Source organism: Sinohyriopsis cumingii, chromosome 9 (genome assembly GCF_028554795.1).
Source record: "Sinohyriopsis cumingii isolate HCF-2022 chromosome 9, ASM2855479v2, whole genome shotgun sequence".
In the NCBI taxonomy this organism is placed as follows: Eukaryota; Metazoa; Mollusca; class Bivalvia; order Unionida; family Unionidae; genus Sinohyriopsis; species Sinohyriopsis cumingii.
In genome coordinates this window covers 72,703,723-72,717,262 of record NC_142969.1, presented here as the reverse complement: position 1 = coordinate 72,717,262, position 13,540 = coordinate 72,703,723, and the positions used below count along the sequence as shown (strand labels likewise).

The 13,540-nt window shown below is 36.6% G+C and overlaps 1 protein-coding gene across 2 annotated transcripts in view; it reads left to right on the top strand.

The window, feature by feature from the left end:
- The first annotated feature begins 23 nt into the window (after positions 1-23).
- LOC149792017 (neuronal acetylcholine receptor subunit alpha-10-like) overlaps positions 24-13,540 on the top strand; it is a 51,978-nt gene continuing 38,461 nt past the window's right edge. Inside the window, exon 1 of one of the 2 annotated variants that reach the window (XM_089970512.1) lies at positions 24-507. The gene's annotated coding sequence lies outside the window, so the exon portion shown is untranslated. The remainder of the gene's footprint in view (positions 508-13,540) is intronic. The other variant, XM_089970511.1, reaches the window with a different exon arrangement.

Genomic DNA, 13,540 nt, shown 5'->3' with positions numbered 1-13,540 from the left:
GTGCGTGTGTCTCTTGGCTTTGAAAGACCTCATCATTAGTGGTACATCGATCGGCATTGCGAACAGATCTTCCAGTTTGATTATACGGAAACATTCGAATTTTTTCTCATTATTTATGGAGTCAATGACAGGCGGATGATTAAACCCATTTAAGCGCTTGGAGGGATTTAAGAAGTGCACTAGGCATTCTCGTTATCATCTGCTGGCTGATCAACAAACGGTCGATACTAGATATGAGAGCTTTTCTGGGATTCATGCTGTAATTGGCTCCGAGCTGTATCTCAAACACTACAGGAAAGATACCGTTTTCATATGTCAACGTTCTGAGCTGAATAGTTTTCTTTATGTTGAAATGAAGATCCGTTGGTTTGTCTGATACGAAAGACGTACAAAGGAGATGAGGATGTTGAAATCATATATTCTACGCCGAGTATACCGCAGCACACGTTGAAATATTACAACGGAAAAAGGAGTTTATTCATAGCATGATAAACGCCTAGAAAGAAGGTTAGTCCATCTCTCTCTCTCTCTCTCTCTCATATATATATTTGTGTTGTGTGTGTGTGTGTGTATTTATATATGTATTTATTACATACTCATTATTGTCTCCCTTAGCATTGGATTGTCAAAATCGTTCTGTATTTTACGATACTGAACTCCCGTTTAGTTGATATTGAACTCACGTGAATAAAAGAACTACTTTCTATTGTAAACAAACAATGAACGCAGACGCCAGCACTTTTGATTTATTGTATTTGTATGTGGATGAAGTAAATCAACTGAATCAACTAAACCAGATGTTTCGTGGACTGTAACATACCAACTGATTTGGCACATTCCGCATTAAGTTATTTGATAAAATGTTTCGGATTTAGGCAAGACATACACGCCAGACAAGGTCCCTACAAATAACATCCAAGTGACATGGCATAAACTGTCTTCTTTAGCGGGTAATAAGAATGGCAAACAATATACTTACAGTTTTACACCCTGAATTTTCTCAAATTTTATTTTTTAGTTCTGTAAATACAAATTACATGAGCCATGTCATGGGTTCTCAAGCCTGATTACGCATTTCGAAATTGTACTGTAATTTCGACTATATTCAAAATGCAATTATATCCTCGTTACTGCACTCAAAATTTTAAAAAATCAGTGTATTCCATAGCGTCTTGTTGATCATTGCAATTGAAAGTCTTCATCATTTTCCCACATTTTGACTTTAAGCATTCAGTGGCAGAAAAAAAAAAAAAAAACACTTGCAGATGTCATTATTATGTTGATCCGTTGCTGCTGAAATCCGATTTACTTCATGTAGAATTGACACATAAATCCAGCCCATAATCACGAAATTCCGTAGAAACGACAAAAGAATGCCAAACTTTATTCATTCCAGATCGAACGGAAAAGTAGTTGCAGTGCGTATTCATTCACTATAGCCCATTTCATACCGAATTTAACCGAGTTGCTCCGTAATTATCCAAATAACCTCCCGAGTTACTTTATACTTCAGCCAATCAAACGCTGGTGGGCACATGTACATAACAAAATGGCGTCCATTGTTGTTTAGAAATATTTCAGAAATAAAATTAATTAAATGATTGAAATTTATATGTAAATTATCCACAGACTTTCAAAAACAAATCTGATAAACTCATATGAAACGCTTTTTATTACAGTGACGTTTCGGATGCACAGAAATAGTTTGAACAACTTGCTTTTTGATTGCCAGGGTTAAATTTGTTTACTTCGACACCGTTTCCTTACTTACATGTACATGTACAGATGTAAACAGCACAAAGCTACTCTCTCGTATGGGTTTGAAATCCGCCCTGGTTTCCAGAAAATAAGACAGGATGGTTCCAATATTAAATTTCGTCAATATCTGCGGCAGCATCGCTGTTGAATATGCATTTTTCAACTCGATAAACGATGGTGAGTAGTTACAGAACTTGATGCTGATGCTGAAGCGTTAGCCATATTTTGCCCACCACCTATTACAGTCAGCTGACCACCCGCCACGTGATCAAAATTCCGATCAAATTACGAAGTTCACCGAAGTCTGCATGAAATGGGCTATATGACTCTAAATTTCAATTTTAAGTAGACAAAAACGCCATTCTCTTTTGAGAGTTATGTTTATCGCGCGACCAAGTTCAAATCTATCTGGACGGAGTTATGTGGGCATTAACACGGTTGTTTTGTGTACTGATGAATCTGCGCTTGTGTATACAGTTCGGACTACGGCATACATTCAGTTACTTTGTTTATTTTAGTGTACTTGTATTTAGATAATTAAACCTTAGGTAGAATTTAAAAAATGAGCATATAATAAAAAGGCTACTGCATTTGTATGGGGAAAATATGAACTCTTTTTGTCGGATGGATATACTGTACTCCCAAGGTCGTGATGTATTTCTATCCGAAAACCTCGTTCATATTTTCCCATACAAATGTAGTAACCTATCACACTATAGTAGTCACACTTAAGTTTTATTCTTGAGAATCTCTGCTCCTGGACTTTTTAATTTAATTTAGCATTCATGCTGGATCCAGGTCTATGGTACCTGGTTCCTAAAATTTGAATCAAGTTAAACCAGTTATCGTATGCATGGAAACCGCAGTAGGTCAGTTGGTATTGCGCTGGAATCTAAGTCCAAAGGTCTAAAAATTGATACCACCAGTTCCACCCAGGTCGTCTGGCCTGGTGTGTCACTGGGTGTCTCTTTACTGCCATGCCACTAGTCTTGTCAGAGTTTGCATTGTTTAAAGTGTGTGTGTGTGTGTGTGTGTGTATATATATATATATATATATATATATATATATATATATATATATATATATATATATATATATATATATATAAAACAAAGACGTATAATGCCCGCTCATATATCATGTTGAATGTTAGCTCAAAATGAAAAAATAATTTAAATCATTTCTCAAGCCAAAACAAGAAAACCATGCTTATTGAATGTATGAGTAGATTTTCTTTTATATCCCTCAAACGAAAGTGTCAACCACATTTGTGTTTGTGACACAATATCCTCTGAAAAAGAGTTTCAGAGCAGATACTTCTTCAAAGTTTAGACTCCAGTATCCCGCATGATGTATCCTGCATGATGTATCCCGCATGATGTATCCTATCCCGCATGATGTATCCTGCATGATGTATCCCGCATGATGTATCCTGCATGCAGATATCTGGTTTGAGTAAAATATCGTTTCATACAAACATTGAATATCAATATAAAACGATTTCAAAAGGGCTTTAAAGATTTCCGTAAAATTTTAGGAAGAGTCGACATTTTAGATATTCTAATAAACTGTCGTACAATTTGTTTCAATTGATTTGGTTGTAATTAAGTACTAAAGTCTGACCAGTAGGGCTAAGGCCATAAAAAGGCGAAGAAATTGTGGCTGTGTCAGTCTTGAATATCACTCCGCATCTGACTTAACTATAAGCAAAGCAGTGATGATGTGGTTCCATTCCAGTTAAAGTAAAGAAAGATGATAAATCTAATTTTGGGAATTAAAATGGGCTTTTTCAATACATGCCGAAAACTGTACATCTTTCATGAGAGAACTGAGACTTTTTCGGTGTCTATTAGCATAGTTTGCATTTTGAATTAAAAAGTCACTAAAACATTCTATGCAAGAAAATTCCGTTTCTTTTGTTTCACCTATCAAGTTCAAACTTATATGGAACAACATACAAGCATTTTAGCATCTATGCAACATTAACATAATGAAAGCACCAACAAGCGTTTTTAATGGAAAGAGTTTTAGAATTCATCATCGTCTTAATATTCATCATTGGCGTCTTCACTGAGTCAGTACACCATCAATCTCAACGTATCTGACTCCATTATATCATCAGTGAGCAACCGCGCTCAAATCGTTGCGGTCTCTTTGATGTCTTCTGGTAAGTTGTTCACCCTCAAACTAACCCCACATGTGCTCCAAATGATTCAAGAGTTCATTTACATGTTGTTCGTCCAGGGTCACGCATTTGAACCCTTGAGTTATCCGACGTTTGTGTCCACGACCAAAGAGATCTTTTCAACGTTGGAATGGTGCCTCGTCTTCCACAGGACGCGCATCCTCCTTGTTCGGCACATCCTCCTTCTGATGCTCTTCTTTTGTAAAGTATTGATGGAGTTTGATAGCATTCTAAGCTTCCGGCCACATAGGATCAACGCTTCCTATTTTTATATCCAACCAACCCCCTGTATAAATATGCGGTTCTGTTCAGATATATGTAACTCGGTCAGTTAATTTATGCTCCAGCATATTGTCTATTGTTTTATCAGCATCAAGTATATTTGGGGCGGACCTCATGTATTGTGAAATATATGATACCGCTCTGACTGCTAAAAAGTTTTTAATTTCGCTTTTAACTTTAATACGTACTCGGGTGGTTGGCCTTATGCAACAGGCGAAAATATCTCTCCAGCATCCATTATATACCCTCTAATATTGTTTATATGTGTGATAATTGTGCTATCGCACGCCTGACCTGACTAGGATGTTTTTGTATTCCTATCGCAGAGGCATTGGTGTTCGCGATTGTCGTCACTTATTATAGGTGTAAACAATCCTGGTTACACTCTGTCTTGTTGGGTCTTTTAGCGATGCAAACGTTTGTTTTAATTATTTTTCTTTCTTTTTTTGAAACCCGTTTGAGTGATCTCCTTATTAAATTAATCGCGACAGTAACATGTCCTTGACAAATATGTGTACTTATGTACACGCGAAGAAGTTTTATTTGATCAAGAGCAGCTTGGCGGTAACTGTTAGCAGCCTCTGCTATATTATCAATGCCATTTTTAACTATTGTTTAAATTGGCTCGATATTTTCCGTCCAGTGACGATGCCACTAGACAAGTCAGTCTTGACGGGTCGTGGTGGATGACCTCCGCAAACGTATTATGAAACCCATTAGTGATCAGTAGCACGCTAGGTTCAATGAATGTTTGTGAGACCATAGGCGTCAATGCTACGAAATATCATCAGCATGTTGCTGTTGTCTCAGATTACTTTAGGTCCACGTGCGTATTGATAAGTCACGTGATTCAGGTTTCTGTTTAAAAGTCGACCTAGGCAAAATATTTTACCTGGATTAATTGGTGTTCATGCTATACATCATAATACAGGACAAGATTACTCACACTCGTATCAATGTCGTAAATGGTAAAAGCTTCATCGATTGGGAAGCATAAATCAATGGCGGAACGCGAGGACACTTATTTGATGACTGAATCACTTCCATAAAATACTTGAGAACAACATAACACAGCTGATCATCCGCATACAGCACAATCACCTACAAGCAATCCACTGTTGACCTTCCCAGTATCATAATTAACACAAAACAGAAATCTCGCTACTTTGCACATCTGCTGGTAACATCCAAGCTCTCCATCCCCTCCTTTATGCATATCTCCATCAACCTGCATACCTGCTCGACTTTCTTTCCGGAGTCTCAGGACACTTCTCCTCCCAATGTTCAGTCAATTCAATGGCCAACAGCGTCTTCCTAGACTCTGGCCAAATTATTACATCTGGACGTAGAGACTCCGGACAATGTTCAGTCAACTCAATGGCCAACAGCGTCTTCCTAGACTCTGGCCAAATTATTACATCTGGACGTAGAGACTCCTCCCAATGTTCAGTCAATTCAATGGCCAACAGCGTCTTCCTAGACTCTGGCCAAATTATTACATCTGGACGTAGAGACTCCGGACAATGTTCAGTCAATTCAATGGCCAACAGCGTCTTCCTAGACTCTGGCCAAATTATTATTACATCTGGACGTAGAGACTCCGGACAATGTTCAGTCAACTCAATGGCCAACAGCGTCTTCATAGACTCTGGCCAAACCATTACATGTGGACGTAGAGACTCCGGACAATTTCTGGCAAAACAACTTCTAGATATACATACGCATGTCCCAACTCTCTACTTCTTTAAAGATTTCTCTCCTCTTTGGAAACGTGCTACTGGTTCCTCCCTCTTTGATAAACTTCTTGTCTAAGTGAAGTTTGGTCGATGACAGGATGCGTTCTAGGAGACCTTTTTAGCACAGAGAGGACATGCAGGAATATCAATGGATCATCATCTGTGCAAGTTTGTTGGAGATGGAAATATAACATACACTGATCTCAGCAGAAACTGGGTCCGGAGAAGCACATAATTTTAGATACCAGACCACGCTGATATCCTCTATGATAAGGATCGTCTGATCCATGCTCCTTGGGTTCATCATTAGCCACTTTTTCGTTGTCTATTCTCTTCCTCCACTTTCACAGCCCCATTTATGTTTTAAAATGTATACATGGGCTTTGCTTAAATTGTTATACTCGTGACAATAAAGTTATATTTTAGAGCTAAATGTTATTTGTAGGTTGGACTTCTGCGTGATAGAATATATTTACTTCGGTCCTACCTTCCGGTACCTGAATAAATTTTCTTTGTTTTCCATAATGGAAGAGTACCGGAAGTGCCGATCGTTTACCTCAATAATATTTCTTGTATTAAGGTTTATAATCCTTACTTTAAAACATCTTTTCCTACATGTTTTTATTTATAAAGAATATTTGGTGACACAGTAAGAGTCATGTATCGTTGATGTGTCTTGCTTTCTTTTGCTTGTACAATACGGAAGTTAAGAATAATTAATTTTGAATCAAATAAAATTAAACCATCACTCATGTCATTTTCAAATTGTGACTCTCTCTCTCTCTCTCTCTCTCTCTCTCTCTCTCTCTCTCTCGTACTTTCACTTGTAGCTGCACCACACATGACATGAAAACATTGTTTCTGACCCACCTGATGCAGAATATAGATTATTCGTTAGATGCAAGTAAATTCCCTTTATTCAGAGGTGATTCTGAAAATTGCAAGGTGGAATTATACAGTGATACATTTTAATGCCGCCTTCGCTCTTGAAAATAAAGTTGTTGTTGTTGTTGTTGTTGTGTTTAACGCCATTTTTCAACACATGATAGGCTATACATGGCGGCCAGTATTAATGGTGGAGGAAGAACCCGGGAAAACCCCGGAAAGAACCACCGACCCACGAGAAGCTACTGGCAAGCTTTCTCACATACCCACATTGGCTGAATCCGAGACTCGAACCGGCGCAGACAGAGGTGAAATGGCAGTGATCCGTAACGGAGAGCGCTTTAGACCACTCGGAAGAATGTTATGTTGCCTCCTCTGTGGAAAATATAGTGTTGCATTTTCATATTGCCAAACGTTGAGAAGCTTATGGTAATAATTACTGGTAGTCGCACCGTCATCATACTGGATGAAAGTAGTTTTCATGCAGATCAATCGAAATAGCATTACACTTTTGGCGTAAAATAGAGCTAGGAAATATATCTTATGCAATGCATAGAAGATCGAATCACGAATCTGGCACAGTGGTTATAAATTGGCCCATGCGTTATTAATCTATCTACCATCTGCATTAGTTTATCTTGCTACGCCAAGATGTAATTCTTATAAGATATGACCTTGTATATTTTATCTTTCATTTATAAAATAAAATAAAATAACATAACATAAAATAATATAAAAAATATAAAAAATATTTTTTGGACATCAAAATCAATTACATGCCATGTTGAAGAGTAGTAATGAATTCAAATGTATCCAAAAAACAATTCTTGCCATAATAGGTAAATCCCGATATAAAAATTTTAACGATAGCAATTTATTCTCTGTCATTTAAACTATAATTATATTCCCCTCCCGACCCCCTCTCCCTCCATTATCATCCCCCTTCTCTGACCAATATAGGGAATTCACTACATCAACAGGCTTTTTTTTATTTAATCCTTTGAACCTTTGTGTGTGTATGTGTGTGTGTGTGTGTGTGTTTGTTTGTGTATGTGTGTGTGTGTGTGTGTGTGTGTGTGTGAGAGAGAGAGAGAGAGAGAGAGTGCGCCCATTCGAAGCTGAAACTAAAAATATTTGAATTTGTTATCTTCCATACACTGAAATAAATACTATTTTGTAATAGCAATTTGTGTCCATTAGCGGTTCGATATAGACTTCTAACGTATAAAGGAACAGGTGCAAATTCTGTAACGAATATCTGCTTCTTTTTTGTTTCCGCAGATTGGACATCTATAAAGTTACATACGGTTTATGTTATCAGTGCAGATTGCATAGCATTGCACTAGAATTGTATGAACTGGCTGCATGTTATTCACCAATGTTGCTTTATGCATAGTAGTAGGCTATTTAATACAACCGTGACAGGATCCTTTTTTTTGTTACGCACGAGGTGAATCCCAAATGCAGACGACACTGGATTATCCAATTAAAAGTGGTTTATCTCTTTTAATGTATCAAGTTTTTTAAATCCATGCAAACGATTCCAGCCTTTGATTGATTTCCCTTATTTTTTTCGTAAAACAAAATGAAGCAGAGAAAAAGCTTTGCAAAAAGTGACAATTTGTAGAAGCTCTTGATCGTAACGTTTTATTAGTATGTATACACGGAATGTATCAGACGTCTAGATATAATTAAGAATGTCTCATACGTATTTTACTAACTAAAGGCGCCTAATTTTCTCAGACGTTTATCAACATAAAATTAGAGTAAGTATACGAGAGAGAGAGAGAGAGAGAGAGAGAGAGAGAGAGAGTGGTTTTATAACGAAGCAGCGAAGTCTTGTCTGGCTTGTCTTGACTTTGACCTTGACCTGCGTTATAATCTGTTGGAAACATGCAGTAATATTTGTTTTAGGGCGCAAATGCCTCCACAGTTGATGCGTGTTATGGCTTAACAAGTCAGAAACAGTTGTGTATCTCAGATGTATAAGCACGGGTGATGCTCTCTTCAAGTTACCGAGAAAAATAACTCACGTCTGACTTCAATATTTAGTTTTTCCAATAACTTACATTGTCCGCACCGTTATCAACATCCAGGATAATCCCAATAGTTTCATCAGTTGGTAGAAAGGGCACTGGCTGAGTCCAAATTATCAATATCTGGAATCTGACACCGAGTGGTTGATCTGTAAAGAGCGTGAAAATAATAAGGTTTGGTTTCACACTTTTAATAAAATATTATTTTTATCACGCCGGGGTAAAGGGAGCTAACTGCCTTTCACAATAACAAACAGATGCAGCCAGAAAGACTGGGTATCGACCTCGTTGAATCATGAAACAAACTGAGGTAATGTGAATTCTCTGATTGTGAAAAAATAATCAAGGCCTTGATAATATAAGTAATCAAAGCCCATTTCAGCATGGTCTTGCATATACGCGCTACCGGAAGTCTTGCATACATATACGCACTACCGGAAGTCTTGCATATACGCACTACCGGAATAATAAAACAATTCACCCAAGTACTACAAATGGTTACAACACTCGAGCTCTGTTCTTCTGAGCAGACAAATGAACATCAGATTCAGTTATAATTACAATGTTTAGCGGAAATTCCTGAGCAAATTGGCAATTTGTGTAAGTCTTTGTGGGTAATTAGCTGCAGGGCATTGTGGGTAAAGTTGGTACAATGCTTAGTTTTTATTAGTTTGTAATCCGTATCAATGGAAATGTTTGAAAATGAGAACCTTATACCAGTCACAAACATAAACTCTTGCATAAATAAAGCCGCAATTACTAGCTAAAATGGTCGACTTGTTTTTGGAATTTTGGCGTCTACCGTCGTCTGCTATAAAGTCTATTTCTAAATTAAATTGACGTCCATGTACCTGCTTAAAACAATGGCTCAAAGCTCAAGGTTTTTGTTTTCATGTGTTATTTGGTTAATTGCTTTTTAGAAAGCTGGAATATTATATCTGATAAATTGTGTTGACCAACATACATACTGCGTCTAGGTATTTTATTTGATATATTCTTTCACAAGACAAATTAGAAAAGCGGACGAATTGCGGGCGAGATAGTAATATACTGTATGTAAGGATGAACAGTACCGGTTGACATTTAAAATGCAAGGAAGATCTCTTAGCATGGTATTATATCATGGTCATTGTTTATATAGACATGTGAGCATTGACATATAAAAGGTAAATAAGTCCATTACATGAAAACGTGACCAATTTCAATAGGTACAATCAACGACTGTTCTCTATAAAAATAACTATGGGATAGATTATTGATTGTTCATTCAGATGTTACTAACCGGTAATTAAATATAACTTGTCCTTGCAAATGAACACAATTTATAGATCGGAGCTTTACAGAAAACAAAGGGTAAGTACTACAGTTATTGAATATTATCAATAATAATACAACAAAAATGGTAATTCCCTATTTTTTAAATACATGTTTTATATACCCTTTCTTTTTTAATGTATGTCCTAATATTTTATTTCTGTCACGAGGTTATGGAGGTCGTCATATTGATAGATGTTTCTTCATTTCCTGCTGTATGTGAAATGGGAGATAGAGGAATATTTTAAATTACATACATATAAAACAATAAACCAATTGAAGCGAGTTTGATAAGTACATAAACAGTAAGTGTAAGTACTTAAATTTTCATAAGTTTTCTTTTCTCCCTGCAATGTGTACAAACTTACAAACCGATACAAAAGTTTCTCTGTAATTACTTCTCAAGACATCCACAAATTTCTCTTCACGTGGGTTTAGATACGGAAACAGAGGTAACTACTTTGAACTAATAACTGTAAATCCTGGACAAGCAATACATTGATATTCGGTTTCCACAATATTAAAATCGCAGTACATGCAGGATCTTACTTAATACTTCATTTTCTCAGTGCATTATGTATTAACCTTAGCATCATGTAACCAGTCTCTCAGTTTGCAGTACATATTCCAAAAATGGCTCGTCAAAGCAAACCAAAGAATCTTCAAAAGATAAACCTCTTTAATATCCAATAATTCTCTAACCCTGTCAACCTCTGCATGACTCTTTTGTGTAACCTTTTCTTTTCATCTGCTCTTCAATATATTAATAAAAGTTTCCTTGTTCCCCACTCCTTGTTATGCCATGCCACAAAAAAAAATCATAACTCAGTAAGGTGGCAGGGACAGTCTCGCATATTGGCCCCTGGCAGATTTCTTAACTTAAGAGTATTGTGAGACTTTCTGAGCTATTATTGATTAATAAAATTAAACGTGTTGACATATTTGTGAATTTGGTCTTTCCGGCTTGTGTTGTTCATGAAACTGATCTTAGGCATGTACACACCTCGTGTAGTCACTGCACAATATGTAGCCATAAAGATACCAATAGTCGGCAAGGTAGCAGAGCTAGCTGCTTATAGAAGTAGACACGTTGGTTCAAGGCAAGTAGGATATCTCAAAAACTGATTGCATGTCAGCTATTATGAATAGCATCAAACTATTAAGCACAGAATTTTATTAAAACATTCAAAATTATCTCCCTGGGACACGGATTGTGTTTGCATCGTGAGCACAACATGTTCTCAAAAAATGGCTTTCAGACATGAAAAATGAACGTATAAATTTCGGGGATGGGTGCATCAACTTTTTATTGGATGAATCTCCATTCAAATCAAGTGAATGATATTCTTTTATGTTGCTTTATTATACCTATAAAACAATATTGACCTTTTTGACCTAAAGCATATGATGCTTTATTATACATATCCAAAAATATTGACCTTTTTGACCTAACGCATATGATGCTTTATTATACCTATCCAAAAATATTGACCTTTTTGACCTCACGCATATGATGCTTTATTATACCTATCCAAAAATATTGACCTTTCTGACCTCACGCATATGATGCTTTATTATACCTATCCAAAAATATTGACCTTTTTGACCTCACGCATATGATGCTTTATTATACCTATCCAAAAATATTGACCTTTTTGACCTAACGCATATGATGCTTTATTATACCTATCCAAAAATATTGACCTTTTTGACCTCACGCATATGTTGCTTTATTATACCTATCCAAAAATATTGACCTTTTTGACCTCACGCATATGATGCTTCATTATACCTATCCAAAAATATTGACCTTTTTGACCTCACGCATATGATGCTTTATTATACCTATCCAAAAATATTGACCTTTTTGACCTCACGCATATGATGCTTTGTTATACCTATCCAAAAATATTGACCTTTTTGACCTCACGCATATGATGCTTTATTATACCTATCCAAAAATATTGACCTTTTTGACCTCACGCATATGTTGCTTTATTATACCTATCCAAAAATATTGACCTTTTTGACCTCACGCATATGATGCTTTATTATACCTATCCAAAAATATTGACCTTTTTGACCTCACGCATATGATGCTTTATTATACCTATCCAAAAATATTGACCTTTTTGACCTCACGCATATGATGCTTTATTATACCTATCCAAAAATATTGACCCTTTTGTCCTCATCGATGTATTTTATTTTTTATGAATGCATGCTATAATCTAATCTTTCTCTTCCTCAGATATTTTTTAATAAGTGTATTCGGAACTCAAACGTTATCTACTATATCATGTGGTTTTCTAGTACCCTTATATTTGTGACATTAGTCAAACCTTAACTAGTAACATGTAACAGACTTATTCCTCTGTAATTATTAGGGTCATTTTGGTTAATTTTGTAAGATGTATAACAACTGTAGCTATTCCAGTCATTTTATAACGTATGCGGCATTTAACACTGAATTAAACATGTATGTGAGTAAATGTGTTATGAAGGTTTCAGATGCTTTTAAAAATGGATAACATGTAACATCACGTCCTCGATCTTTCCATAATTTAATATCATTTATTGAATTCCTTACCTAATCTTAAGTAATATAAGCATCAAAAGTAATCCCTTGCCGTCTTACTGATGGTCTACGTTTGTATCAAATAACTCAGGTCTAGAAGGATTCAATATACCCTGAAAATTCCCCCACCAATTTAGCCTGGACATTTGGTGGGGCGGGGGGGTCCATGTGTGTCTGTGTGTGCGTGTGTGTTTGTGTGTGAGAGAGAGAGAGAGAGAGAGAGAGAGAGAGACGGGGGGGGGGGAATTTAGATTTTTAAACGTAGCTTTAAGAATTTTTCAGTCATATCGCTACGATGAATTTAGTGTGGCAGTTTATAGAGATGTCTAGCACTAGAGCTAATGGCGTAGACATGGATCTTCATATCCTGTCCAGTCACATCATCCTGACGCCAGGCCGACCAGTCCTAACACTAACCGCTTAATGATGAACACCAGGCGAGGCATCTGCTAGTATAAATTTTTTGAAGTATTTTGTATGACTCGGACGGGGTTTGTACCCGCTACCTCTCGCATCCGAAGCGGACGCTCTAACCAGTTGGGTTAACGGAGCGGCCCGGAAAACTGTTGTAGGCCATGTGATGACCTCAATCTAAGTAACTTCCAAAATGGAATCTCTTTTTTAATAACACAGTCTAGCCTGTTTTGTAGAGTACTTTCTCTGTTCAACGTTTATATATCCTGTAATCTTTTGAACTAATAGTAAGTTTTCGACTTTTGGTGATGAATTAACCTGGAAGTTTCTTAGGCTTTTAGCGCCATTGTC